Source organism: Mesoplodon densirostris, chromosome 8 (genome assembly GCF_025265405.1).
Source record: "Mesoplodon densirostris isolate mMesDen1 chromosome 8, mMesDen1 primary haplotype, whole genome shotgun sequence".
Classification (NCBI taxonomy): domain Eukaryota; kingdom Metazoa; phylum Chordata; class Mammalia; order Artiodactyla; family Ziphiidae; genus Mesoplodon; species Mesoplodon densirostris.
Window position 1 is genome coordinate 33,396,991 of NC_082668.1, and position 14,452 is coordinate 33,411,442.

The window sequence follows — 14,452 nt, forward strand, 5'->3', positions numbered from 1 at the left end:
ATAAATCCTAAGAGTTCTCATTACCAGGAAAAATTTTTTTCTATTTCTTTAATTTTGTATCACTAAACACTAGTGAACACTAGTGAACACTAATTTTGTGTTCACTAAACTTATTGTAATCATACCATGATGTATATAATTCAAATCATTATTCTGTACACCTTAAACTTATACAGAACTGTATGTCAATTATATCTCAATGAAACTGGAAGAAAATAAGAGGTAATAAAATTGAAAAAAATAATAAAAATTAAAAGGTTGGTTTGCGCTCCCTGAAGTTCAGAGTACAAGGCACCAGCTCCTAACGCACACTTGACTCATATTTGAGAACGTTGTAGTGACTGGCAGCAGGATAGTGAGTTTAGTCTGGGAGGTAATGTAATAGATCAAATGTGCATGTGAGTTCATCTCAGGAACCCAATGCAGAACTGTCTCCCTGAGGTCATGTTGAAAGGGATGCCACATGGGTGGCAATGTTAGAACCCCAACAGAGAGCTTCTCAATGAACTTAGGCCATAGATTTTACATCCAAGTACCCAGGACTCTATGTACTATCCTTGAAATAACTTAAATTAGGAGCCAAAATAAAATATGGCAATTCTATAATATGTACATTTTTATAATACTATAACTGGAGAAAGAATGACCAACTTGGAGAAGGAAGCAGAACCTGATGAAAACACAGAGAGCTGTACCATTCCATACCACTCTCCCTGGGAGAGAACATGTTGGTTTTACTCCCTAGCAAGAAGAGTGAGAATGTTTCTTACCCAAAAGGGCCCCCCATCCACACACAGAGTTTGGAAATCTAGGTCAACCAGCAACACCCTACCACCTCGCTATCTCTGTTTTATCCTGCTTCCTTTCCTGCCTTCTTCATCTATACCCCAGACACAACTGGGGGTACCCAAGGGCACTGCTTAACCACTAGCAATCAAGAAGCCCCTGCCGCCCACACTCATGCAGCCTAGCCTGGGCCACTTCTCCCCCGGTCCTCTCCCTTGTTCAGTGTTTGCAAACTGTGTTCTGTGAACCATTAACTCCAAGACATGCAATTCCCATTAACACATTAAATATGTTTAATGCCTTGCAGAAAAAGTAATTCCTTGAAATGTATTTAACCCAGGATTTCCACACTTTTTTTTTTTGACCATAAACAGTGGTTAAAAATACAAAACAAAACAAAATTCAGCAGTTCAGCTTCTTGCCGCTCGCTGTTCTGGCCATGCTCTCCGATCCGCGTTATCATGCCTCGCAAAACAAGAAATCAAGGACTTTCTGCTTACAGCCAGGCAAAAGGACGCCAAGTGACGCCAAGAAAAATAAGGATAATGTGAAGTTTAAAGTTCGATGCAGCAGATACCTTTACACCTTGGTCATCACAGACAAAAAGAAGGCAGAGAAGCTGAAGCAGCCCCTGCCCCCAGGTTTGCCAGTGAAGGAGCTGAAATGAACCAGGCACGCTGATTTGAACTGTATTAACGTTTTAAAAATTAAAAAAATAAATTAAAAAGTCATCATTTCAAGCAACTAGTGTTCTGGGGAATCCTGTTTGGGAAGTGCTACCCTGATTTTCAATTCAAATATTATTACTATGGAACTGGGTGGCTCTGGGAGCCCACTCCATTCTTTCCAGCAAGACTTCCTGACATAAATCTTGCTGCTTTGCCCCTTAATAGAAAACAGAGGAGGCTCACCCCACCCATTTTAGCCAGAGATAGCTAAAATGAAGAAAAAATAGAACTTTGATTGAAGGATGCATCCAAGTCAGAGGACTTTTAGAAGCAAAGTTATAGCTTGGAGAGTTTCTCTGGACTTTGTTACTTTACACCTCAATGCTTTATCATTTTGAGGGCGATTTCTCCACTATGTCTTGGGTAGATGCCACTCTTTGGCTTGTTGATGTCCAAAGTTAGAGTGCCTTAAATGAACACTGTGACTGATACAAACCTAGGCAGCAAGAGCAAGTTGTGTAAGAGGAAGGAAAAGGAATATCTGTCTAACCCTATAAATTCAGGCATAGAGATCTCCCTGTTCCTTAAAGTTGCCTGGAAGTAGGGACTCCCTAACTCCCTTCCTATTAACAAGGCCACAAGGAGTCATCTCCAAGGCCAGTTAGCTGCACAGAAAGCCTTCAGAGCCGCTAACACAGTGGTGCATCTGGTGTGGGCCTAAGTCCTTTTCTCTTTGTCAAATAATTCCCCACAGGGATGCTACCCAGTGACCTGAGGTCCTCTGCAGGAATTGACATACCACTTGGGATTTCATCACACACACCTAAACCTTAACCCTACTGGTACACAACTTCATTCCTCCTGATCAAAAGTGGCCAAGCCTTGTATCCTCTGACATAGTGAGAATTTTGTTGTTGTTATTTTATGTTTGTTTTTTGGGGGGGTAGATATAATTTCACTACATAATGATTCAAACTTTCTTCTTATACATGTGCAATATTTATTTCACCCAATTTTATGTTTCTCAAATACTAATCTCTTAAAACACTGACTTTATCTCCATGTTCCCACTTTTGAAACTGAGCAGGGAAACTCCCTAATGCTAAGCATTAGCAGATAAACTCTTACATCCAGAGGGAATCGAAGATATTTTTAAGACCAGCTGGAAACCATTTCATAAATGTGTGGGAAGTGTTTCTTTTTATAATCTATATTTCACTTTAGAGCTATGTGACTGATCGTGGCAAGAAGTGTGTGGTTTAAAACGCAGTAAGTGGACAAGAAAATACTGTGACCAGAGGAAAAAAATATGTTATATTAGAGAAAACACCAAAGGCATAAGTAATATACTGAGAAGGTCACTCAATGTGAGCATCCAAGTCACTCAGAGTTATTAAAATCATTCATTATTTATGGACCCTTTTTTTTTTTTGCAGTATGCGGGCCTCTCACTGCTGTGGCCTCTCCCGTTGCGGAGCACAGGCTCTGGATGCGCAGGCCCAGCGACCATGGCCCACGGGCCCAGCCGCTCCGCGGCATGCGGGATCCTCCCTGACCAGGGCACAAACCCAGGTCCCCTGCATCGGCAGGCAGACTCTCAACCACTGCGCCACCAGGGAAGCCCCATATGGACCCATTTTTACAAACCATTGTTCTGCCTTTCTCCCACCTGTGATCTGAATGAATGATGCTGTCCCTCTTGTGCTGCTCTGGTTAATTCAGAACTTCAGTAATTTTCCTAACGGAAAAAAAAATCAAACTCATAAAACATGTGCTCTGACTACCTGGCAGAGGGCCTGAGAACATACAGGATGTGATATAACACATTTATTTGATTGCTATCTTTTTCAGCACACATTGGAACTCTCCAGAATTGGTTTTGCCTCCATTCCAAACCCTGCTGGCACAGCTCTTTCCTAGGTCCTCTGAGGGAGTAAAAGTATCCACCGCTGGAGTTTTACCCAAGGAAACAGATGATACAAGTGAATAGATCCAAATGGAAACAGTCTAACATGAATGTCATGTGAAAATTCACCTTGATGCAAAGGGAGCCTCTGAGAACAGTCCCAGGTAAATCATGCCTGAAGCCACCAAACAGCAAGGCTCAAAGACTCAAAATTGAATATGCTCATATCGCATGTTTTAGTAAACCAATTAAAATACACCATTAGAAGCCAAGGGAAAGAGATGGGGTAAGTGAATACACTTAGAGAAAGGTGCAAGTTAATGGAAGGACCACACTCATATCTCCTCTCTCTCTCTCTCTCTCTCTCTCTCTCTCTCTCTCTCTCTCTCCCTCTCTCTCTCTCTTTCCAGACTTCCCCATGGACGGTGTGATTATGAGGACCAGAGATTCGGATGCAGCAAGGGGGACCATAGACAGAAGGTGCCCTGAGCTGGTGACACACACTTACTTTCTCAGAGAAACACAGGGGCAAGTTCACATGGCTACAGCTATAGCTTCCCAATAACTGCTGAGAAGCTCTGGGGTTTATGTTCATTTCTTGGGCAGAGGACATGTGGGACCAGAATGGGTATCACCAATGGGTGGCCAACTTGGGGATGACATAGCTGTCTGCCCAGAGGTGGCATGATCATGACCTGACCTCTTCATCCCTTTCTATCTATAAGCAACATGCTTGTCTTTTCCCATAGATATTTTATTTATTCTATCTCTCTTTAACATGTTTTAAAGACTTCTAACTTACTATCTGTATGTAACACATCTTATGAATTCTGCTTGTCTCACAAGCAATTTCCTTACTCAGCATCTGTATATAACATCCTAGGAGTTCCACCAATATCTCATAAGTTGCTAGCTTACTTTCTATGCATATTCAATATTTCTTGTGAGCTTTATCCTTCCCATTTGCTTTCTTGTCTTCTACAGCAGAATTGAACATATAAAATCAAATGTAGAGGCTATGAGCAGTACAGCAAATGGACTTTCTCTTGTGCCTTTCAACAGAACACACAGAGAACATCACAAGAGGCAGTGAAATACTAAGCATTGTCTTCAGCCTTCTCTTATATTTTACAAACTTTGATTCCTTCCAGGAGTGCATGAATAATTATTTTAAGTGTACTTTGAGTATTGGTCTTGGGGGCTTGACCTAAAACAGGGAAGACTGATTACCCTATAAAATCCCCGGAACCATGAACTGTTTCAACTCCATTTTGGGGTCATTTAGTTGAGCACATGCAAAAGACAACCCTTAAGCTAATTTCTCCTCAGAAAGTTCACTTAGAATGAATCAGCCATGTAGCTAGAAGAGAAGCCTGGGAACATCACCCCACTGAGACAAGGTATAGAATTACCAGTGTAGAAGCTGGCAAAGCGAATGCTCAAGTGATCCAAGGACTCGGCAGTCCTTGCACTGGGATGCCAGAAACAGAATCATTCCATGAGATGGAAACTCAGTCAAGGCATCTGCTGACACCTAATCTCCAGTATACGGCCATCTGTGCAAGAAGGGCAGGATAAGATACAGAAAGAAAGAAAGGCAAGGAAGACCTCTGACCTGTTTCAAAAGGGTCCCCTCAAAGCTTAGCTTTCTCCAGTATGGCACAGAGAGTGAGTCCACCCCCAGTCTCTGAAGACACGTGCACAGAGGGTCAAATCCCCACTCTTTAACCTTATGAGCTGCATGAGCTAAGCAAATTACTTAACCTCTCTGAGCCTCAGTTTCTCCATTTATAAATTGATCATTATAATTACACCCACTGTAAGGCTTATGGTGAGGATTAAATGAAATGATTTACCTAAAGGGCGTGGCACACTAGAGCCTAGCACATGCCATTCAGATGGTTGCTGCAATCATCATTATTACAATTGTTTTTGTTATTATTATTAGCAAGGCCAGCCTTAGAGTGAGAATTATATTATTTTAGGAGTAGTGCTCCCACAATACTGGATAATGCCCTATATGTCTTCAATGGAATAAAGTCTTCTATTTTAGAATTGGTGTACGATCTTAAAATGAGACTTCCTCCTTGGAATTGTGACATGTTGATTTAAATTCACACAAAGACTTAGAAGTCTATGGCAAATTCCTTTTCTGTTGGAGGTTTTGAAAAGAATAGGATAAGAAATAGGAGATACCTGAAAAAGAAGGGAGTCAGAGTGGGAAGACTAGAAACTCATCAAGTTGCACAGGCTTTGAAATCAAACAGAATGGGGTTTGATTCCAGACTCAGTCACACCGGCGTCAGTGTGACGCTTTGTAACCTCTCTGAAACCCTAAGTCCTCATGTATAAAATGGGGATAATTATGGTACCGACCTCTTCGGGGCTCTTTAAGGGTTCAAAGAGATACAGCATATAAAGTACATTGGCTGACACTTAACTTCTCATTAAGGACCGTAAGGATCGTTCCTGCACATTTACAGTGCTGCCTGGAACTGACTTGTTTTCTCACACTGGGTTCTCCCTCCTGGCTAGTGCTGGCTTTCCTACAGACCATGAACAGAAAGATCAGAGATTTTTAAGATTAGATTTCTGTGGGAAAGAAACAGCAAAGAGAAGCTGTATGTTGATGATGCAATTTAGCTAAGAAATCTAGACACTATCACCCTGCTATCACTGCCAGCAGATAGCTAAAGTCTCTCTAGCCCTGGATGAAATTCCAGACTGGACGTCTTCAGTTCATCCAGACCTGGGTGACCTTCCTAAGCCTTGGATTTCCTGGGACTGCAAAATTCACCTAAAGTCAGGCTGGTTAGCAGATAGAGCTGAGAGTTCTGCTCTGCTCTGTAGTCTGGAGTCTCCTCTGAGCCTCTGGGTCTTTCTCAAGAACCTGGGCTCTGCTGAAGCACTACAATTTCAACTGGTCCCCCAGATCCTTGGGGCCATCCCTGAGCCCCCAGGGCTGAGCCCAGGAGAGGGAGGGCAGGCAAGAGCTTTCAGTGCTCTTGCACAGCTAAGGTTTCTGGGTCTACCACTTTCTCACCACTGATGTGTTCCTGCTCAGGTCCCTGGGAGACAGGGGATGGTGCCCCACAGATCTGGGGAATTGAGGCTTTCCTAGTAGCTCAAATTTAAAAAGAGAGGATGAGCTATACAGTCTGAGAATTCCAAGATTGGAGGTAAGGAGTGAGGAATAGGTAGGAGAAGCATCTAGTTAACAAAGTTCTCTTTACAAAATAATGAAAATTATTAACAGTTTATATGGTGCTCACTGTGTGCCTGGCAGTGTTCCAAGGGCTTACTTCATTTAACCCTCACAATCATCCAACAAGTTGGTAATCTTTTCCCCATTTTACAGTTGAGAAAATAGAGAGCAGAGAGGCTGAGTAAATTGCCAAAGATTGCACAGCCATTAAGTAGTAAAGGCAGGATCCAAAGCCAGACATGCTGGCACTGGAGTCTATGTGCTTAACCATTGTGCCTAAACCATAGTGACAGCAAATGTTTATTAAGCTCTATATTCCAGGCACTGCACTAAACTCCTGTTTTACATGGACCATCTTCATTTAATCTTCACAGTAACCCCATAGGATATCACTTTAATTCCCATTTCACAGATATGTAACTGAAGTTTAGAGACACTGATGATTTGCCCAAGGTCTCAGAGGTCTAGTTTGTCCAGATCTACAAAGAGGAAAGCTATGAAACCGAAAGAACCCCTTTGCCATCCCATACCACAAAGACAAAGTCTTGAGTTGTTGCTAATGAGTAGACATTAGACAGTTTTTGCCACATCTATTTCAAGACTCTTCATTTTTATTGTGTATGGATATTAGGGCTTTTTTTTTTTAAAGTGTCTATATGAGGCTAGAGGTTTCACGTGTGCTTTGTTTTACTGGTCAGTAAAAATCTAGGCTGTTCATGCTGCATCAACCATGGTTTGTATTTGTGTTTCTTCTACCCAGTTGTAAAAGACATTAGCTAATGAGTTCTGTGCTTATGTCAGGGAGGGAAGGGACTCTATTATTCCTTAGAACAATGACAGTCCTTTCTACGTCCTCTGATCATCTGAAACCCACCCCAGCTAATGAATCTTGCATATGGTAAATGATTCTAGTTTTCTTACTGCCTAAAAATAATAAAGCAACTTCTAAATTTCCATATTTTTGATGATTTTCTTCTTTTTGCAACTCGTATTTGACTGCAGTCACTCAGTGTCCTCTCGCTTCCTCAAGCATGGTGAGTTGATGGTATTTTTGGTTTGGGGTTTGAGGCAGGGGAAGTTTGGGGAGGAAGCAATGGAGCAGTCTGCGATTTCTTCTTAAGTCATGCGCACAATTGACATTGATTCTGAAAAGAGCGAAATTAAATGTGAAGGGATCCACCAGGCCTGACTCTGAGGTAAGCCCCACCAGAAAACCTGGTTGGCAGAAGACACAGCTGCCTGAGTGATAGCAAACGGCTACTGCATCCTGAAAGTGAAAAGCCATGTTGTTGGGCGCGGGAAGGGTTTTCCTGGGGTTGTCCTACAGGAGCCAGTGAAATATGTCAGGTCATCTCTCTGCAGCAACGGAGCTTGCTTCTCTTTTGAGCTCCAAATCAGGGCTGCACCCTGGCCTCTACTCGTACCCCAGCCCTGCCCTGACAACCAGCAGGACCTAGACTCGGCTAACAGAACCCGGGCAAGCCTAGCACCTCAGCCTGCAGGAGCCCTCATTTGTGCATTCGTTAGCCCTTGGAGAGAATCAGAGATCAGGAGCCAGAAATGCCTGGAAAATCTATCTGCCCTCGGAGCACAAGGAAAACAACAGTATCAAGGAATGGTCTCCGCATCTGCAAACTCTTGCTTCCACTTTCTCTCCTTCTCTCTGTTTTGCAGACCAGCTTTCCTGTTCTTCACTTCCTGAGTTAAGGCCTCCTTCTGTTTCTCTGTTTAAATCAAGTGAAAGGGCATTTATCTAAGGCCAGGCCCTACGGGGAGTGCAGAAGTAGATCTGACAGACCCCTACCCTCAAGGGGTATACGACTCATTGGAGAGATATGGAGAACCCCAGGGTGGTACTTAGGGGCCAATCAGGACCACCAAGGGTACATTTGATGTGAGAATGAAAAGGCACCCCATTGGCATGGAGAAAAGAGCATGGGCTGGATGTCTCCCACACACAACTCCTTGAGAAGAACACGAAATACATGTGAAACATGAGGGACAACCCTGGGAACAATAATTAAAATGTTCAGTCCAATGTAACCCATGGCAAATAGGCATAGCACAGAAACCACCTGACAGAGCCAGAAAAGGGAGTAGTAAATATTGGTTACTTTTATTTGGAAGCCTTTGTGTAGAAGGTGGGCTTCGGGCTGGTAGGGTAGGCAGGGAGAAGGTCACTATTCCCGACAGGGCAGGGCATTCCAGAAGGAGAAAAGTGGACACGCAGAGACACAGAGGTGAGAGAGAACATCAGTCCTGTACTTCTTCAAGTCCTTTCTTTTTCCCTTTTGCTCTTAAGTGCCTTCATTTAAAAGATTTCCTCAGGGGCTTCCCTGGTGGTGCAGTGGTTGAGAGTCCGCCGGCCGATGCAGGGGACACGGATTCGTACCCCGGTCCCGGAAGATCCCACATGTCGTGGAGCGGCTGGGCCCATGAGCCATGGCCGCTGAGCCTGCGCATCCGGAGCCTGTGCTCCGCAACGGGAGAGGCCACAACAGTGAGAGGCCCGCGTACAGCAAAAAAAAAAAAAAAAGATTTCCTCAGATTCCTCAGTTGCGTTAATCCATCTATTTTCAGCAGATCCCCTTAGAAAAGGATGAGCAGACACTCTGCTTACATGAGGAAGCCTGTTCTGGTTCTGTCAGAGCTGACCCACCTCATTGGTAAATAAATCACCAGTCTCCATAGTTACTAACCTCCATCATGTCATAAGCTTCAGACGCACAGTAAAAATAAAGATACTTTAGGCTGCATAAACATCAGATTTTGTGAGCCTCTGAGGTGACGTGGCATTGGCCCTCAGCCCAGCAACTCGGTTCCCAGAGCCTGATTTTTCATGATTATTCTCTTATTCTTTCCTCTCCATGTGTAACTGGTTTTAAGGGAAATGGCTGAAGAGTAAGAGACATCAGCACCCATGTGCCCATGGTCGGTGGATAAACAGAAATGAGATTGACATAAACATATCAGTGAGTCATTTATCTGGACCAGCCTGAGTCATATTTTTTTCAAATGGAATTTTCTTTTCAGACCTCTCTCAGCTCTAGTTAGCAAACTGACAGATGAAAACATAGCAGCTTGCCAGAATATTTCTTTGTTTATTTCCTTCTCAGTCCAATACAAATAAAATAACAGTTATGGAAATGAAGAAGATTGTTCAATGTCTTTGTCCATTCAGGAATTCCTTCTACAATATCCCTGAAGGACTTTTATCAAATCTCCACTGGAAGAGTATCCATGACAGAGTTCACCACGACTTTGAGGGGCCACATCTTCCACTGTTGGAAAGAAGTTCCTGGTTTTATTCTTAAAAACTTCTTTATGTTGCATTTACTGCCTTCTGTTTCAGCTGACCCATTGGTCCTAGGCTTGCCTTCCAGAAGAGCACAGAATATGGAAGTCTTAAGTTTTCTATTGCTTAAGGTAATTGAAAGAGCACTAAACACAAGTCACGAAACCTGCCTTTGGGCTTCCCTGGTGGCGCAGTGGTTGAGAGTCCGCCTGCCGATGCAGAGGACACGGGTTTGTGCCCCGGTCTGGGAAGATCCCACATGCCGCGGAGCGGCTGGGCCCGTGAGCCATGACCGCTGAGCCTGCGTGTCCGGAGCCTGTGCTTCACAACGAGAGAGGCCACAGCAGTGAGAGGCCCGAGTACAGAAAAGAAAAAAAAAAAAAGAAACCTGCCTTCTAGTCCCAGAATCTCCATTCAACTGCTATTCTGTTTTGAGCAAGTGAAGTTTACCTCTTTGACCCCCGTTTTCCTCATTTACAAAATGAGAGCAATATCAGCCTCGTCTACTTCACAGGCCAATGTAAGAATCATGTTAAATAATAAAAATGAAAGAGCTATGAAGATTGTGAGGTGCCATATATAATGTAAGGGGTTGCTGTTATTCACATGCAAGCCCTCCAAATATCTGAAGACAGCTGGCATTTCCTTAGTCTTTGCTGCTGTAATAGTTTCTAGATTTCTTTCCTTGCCAACTGTCCTCATCTAGGAGCTTCCCATTTGTCACTGTGTCCTTTAAGCTTGGTGCTCAGAATAATAACCCAAAGGTCATAAAACCGGCCAAGAAGAAGGGAGTGCTTCCCCCTTCCTCCCGAGATGAGCACAGCACAACCCTTCCGTGACCGCTGCCTCGATTGTATCAGCGCTTCTAACAGCCTCTTTGGACTGTGGCTAAACATTAAGTTAAGGACACCTAACACCTCTGTCTTTTTCACACGAACTGCTGTCAAATCAGGTCTACCCTTTCCCGAATTCATTTAACGTTAGGGTTAACATCAATGAATAGCTTTATATTTAAGCCCATAGAATTTATTTCTGTTGATTTTCATCTCATTGGTATCAGCTCATGGTCAAGGAATAGAATGCCATTCCATTATTCTCCAGCTACTTCAACTGACCTTGGTGTCTTGAATGGGGGTTTCTGCAGCACTGTGTAACCAAAAGACTTCTGAGAAGTCCCAAAATGTTCAGTAAACAAAAACACTTGGAGAAAGATCTATGTACCACAGAAGGAAATCTCCCTAATCAAGGTCTCATAACTGGCATTCCTGTGGTGAGGAAAGATTGTTTTAATAAGATTTTATTATAAAGATGATTGATCTAGTAAAGCATTTTTAGCATTAAGAGACATTTCCGTTTCTAGAGAGCTGTAAACATAATTGCAGTTTCAAAGTTTGAAAACATTTTTCTATATTCTGAGCATTTAACATGAATTTTTTTAATTAAAATACTTTTCCAATAAACAACATCTACAGATTCACATTATCCATCATATGAAACAGAAGTGATGAGACTTTTTCCAAAGGAGAAGCTAGTTACTGAGTCTGAAAGCAGGAGAGTCTTGAAGAGACATCAAAAATGCTACTTTATCCTTGGCCTCTTTGAAGGGAGTTAGAGGAGGCCAACCAGATGAGACAAGGTTTCCCTTACCTCCAACAGGCAAGGATTAAGTAGGAGTTCTTCAGTTGCAAGTGACACAACCCATTGTCAAGTGGCTTAAGCAAAAAAGTTAATTTATGTGGTTTATGTGGTAACTGAAACATCCAGTAGTTAGTTTCAGCAATTCCACTCCTGGGCATATGCCCAGACATGTGTGAAAATGTCAATGACAACATTGTTCATGGAAACAGGGAGACTGAGGCAACCTGGGAGCCCTAACTAAGTCAGCTCAGTGAGTTTCAGACAGTAAGGCAATTAGAGCTTAAAAACACAGTATTGAGTTGAAAATAACAAAAAAGGAAGAAACAGTGAAGTCTATAATACAATGCCATTTATTTATATTAAAAACACAAATACACAAAACCATACCAATATATGTTCTTTGCTATGTGTGTACGTTTGAAAAATATAGAAACACATCTAAGTAGGCGTCTGTAATGGAAGGAGAATGGCAGGAGGGATAGGGGATGAAGGAGAACAATAATTTTTTAAATGAGAGGCATCTTTTACAGACCAATAGTGATGTATGCCAAGAACCGTGGGGTATGATTATTGTCAATTGACAATTCTAATTGTCAGCATGTTCATGCACCTATCTTTGTGATAGGAAAGGCAAGGCCCTTTGATTAACAGCCCCACTAGTGGTGACCACCACCCATGACAGCAAGGCACATCCAGCACAGTCCTGGAGTTCAAAGAAGTCCTAAGCAAACCAAACTCAGAGAGAACTGTACTCTGACAAAAACATGTTTATTAATCAGGCTGGACTCTGTAGAGTGCAATCAGGAAATTACTTAATTTTTCTCCCGTTCTTGTGCTTCAAATCTGCTCTGGCAGATCTTTTCCTGACCCCAGACAATAACTTGAGCAAACTATATAACTTCTCCAGTGGCTTTTTACTTTTGTAGCAGTCTTGTTTCAAGGCATTATACAGGTTCAATTTTCTCTAATATCCAAACTGCACTCTTTTCTCTTCTTCAAATCCTCCTCCCCTATAGTCTAGGTCAGGTCTTCATAGGTCTCAGTAACCTGCAATAGGGAAGGGGTGGGGGGGACAGTCCTTCTTCCAACCTCACCCCAGTCTTGTCTGACGTTCCTTCCCATCTGAGGTGTGGAGGAGAAAGGAGAAGTAAAGAAGCATAAAGTTTTTTGTTATTTGGCTGATGCTATTTTATTTGGCCACTGATGTCCTCTGTGAGACAGATGCTCAAAAGCCAGCCAACTCTCTCCCTCACGTAAATGCGGAACTTTCCTGTGTTCTTCAGAAAACCCCTCAGTCCCCACTGGGGATCTCCCACACTTCCCTGTTCCCTCAAGTGGACACTATATTCTCCTGCTGACCATTCACAAGTCTCCCTTAGCTCTTGCTCAGACAGTAATCCTACAAAGACTGTGTTCTTGGGCAAGGTCTTTTTAACATGGTTACACCTCCTGTAGTGTCCACACTAGTCCCTGTAAGACCCAATCATTAACCTGCTTATTATGGAATTGTAGCACACTCCCACTACAACCTCCTCTCTCCTCTTTGTTAAGCGGGGAGCTCCAGGCAAGCCTCATGACCAAACAAGGAACAGATGCCATACTCTGTGCTCACAAGCTCAGAGAAAACAGAAGTCAAATTCTCCCAAGACCACATAAAAACATGTATGTTAATGTTCATAGCAGCACTATGCACAATAGCCCCAAAGTGGAAATAACCCATATGTCCATCAGCAGATGAATGGATAAACAAAATGTGGTATAGACATACAATGGAATGTCATTCAGCCGTAAAAGGAGTGAAGTTCTGATTCATACTACAGCAAGGATGAACCTTGTAAATGTTATGCTGGGTAAAAGAAGCCAGATACAAAATGCAAATGAATTGTCCAGAATAGGCAAATTCATAGCAACAGAAAGCAGTTGAGTGATTGTCAGGGGCCAGGAGAAGAACAGACTGGGTGTGACTGCTAATGAGTACAGGTTTCTTTGGGGTGGGTGATAAAAAATGTTCAAAAGTTAGATAGCTGTGATTGTTACACATCTCCGTGAATAAACCAAAAACCACATTGAATTGTACAATTTGAAAGGGTGAATTTGATGATATATGAATTATATCTCAATAAAGTTTTTATTAAAAACAATTCTCTTATTGGAATTGGGTGAGAAACCACAGTTCATAGAAGCAGTTTGGGGCACCTCTTAGCAAGCCCTGGTGTTGATCTAGCTCCTCTTCATGGAATGTGGAGGTACTTGTCTCCAACTGTACTCTGCTTTGGTGTCTCAACATGAGCCCACAGGAACATCCCATTTAGTAATTTTACACAAGTTTCTATTTCCAGGCTCTACGAGTGATCAGGATGCACATAGTGTCCTTGACAACTTCCACATGAGCTATTCACTTTTCAGATTTTTCAGCAGAAGTAGAAATTCTTACCCACGCAGCTGCAGAAAAAGCCACTCTTCAAAAACCAGGGACGTGCCGTGGAGCGGCTGGGCCCGTGAGCCATGGCCGCTGAGCCTGCACGTCCGGAGCCTGTGCTCCGCAACGGGAGAGGCCACAACAGTGAGAGGCCCGTGCACCGCAAAAAAAAAAAAAAAACAGGGACACTCCACTGCCTTGTGATCTCAGACCTAAAGAAGTGATATTGACTAAATATCATCATGGAAGGTACTACATGAAGCCCTGGAAGCTTAACCTCACACAGGAGGCTGTTTCCTATTTTGCTTACCTTGTAGCATCATGCAGCCGTTTCCACCGTTGATGATTACAATCATTGTTATTATAGTCTTAGGAGGAAGATGCCTTACTCACCCACAATTTTGTTGAGGGTCTACTATTGTTGGGCACTCAGGTGATGAGGGTGAATAACATAGGCAGGCTCCCTGCCCACCCTGAACTAACCTCATTTTGGCATCAGCTAATAAGTATTCCAGCGATGATGTCATGATTCTGT

At 42.8% G+C, this 14,452-nt stretch overlaps 1 pseudogene; it reads left to right on the forward strand.

Moving 5' to 3' along the window:
* The first annotated feature begins 1,247 nt into the window (after positions 1–1,247).
* Positions 1,248–1,453, forward strand: LOC132495357 (large ribosomal subunit protein eL38-like; annotated as a pseudogene).
* The last annotated feature ends 12,999 nt before the right edge of the window (positions 1,454–14,452 follow it).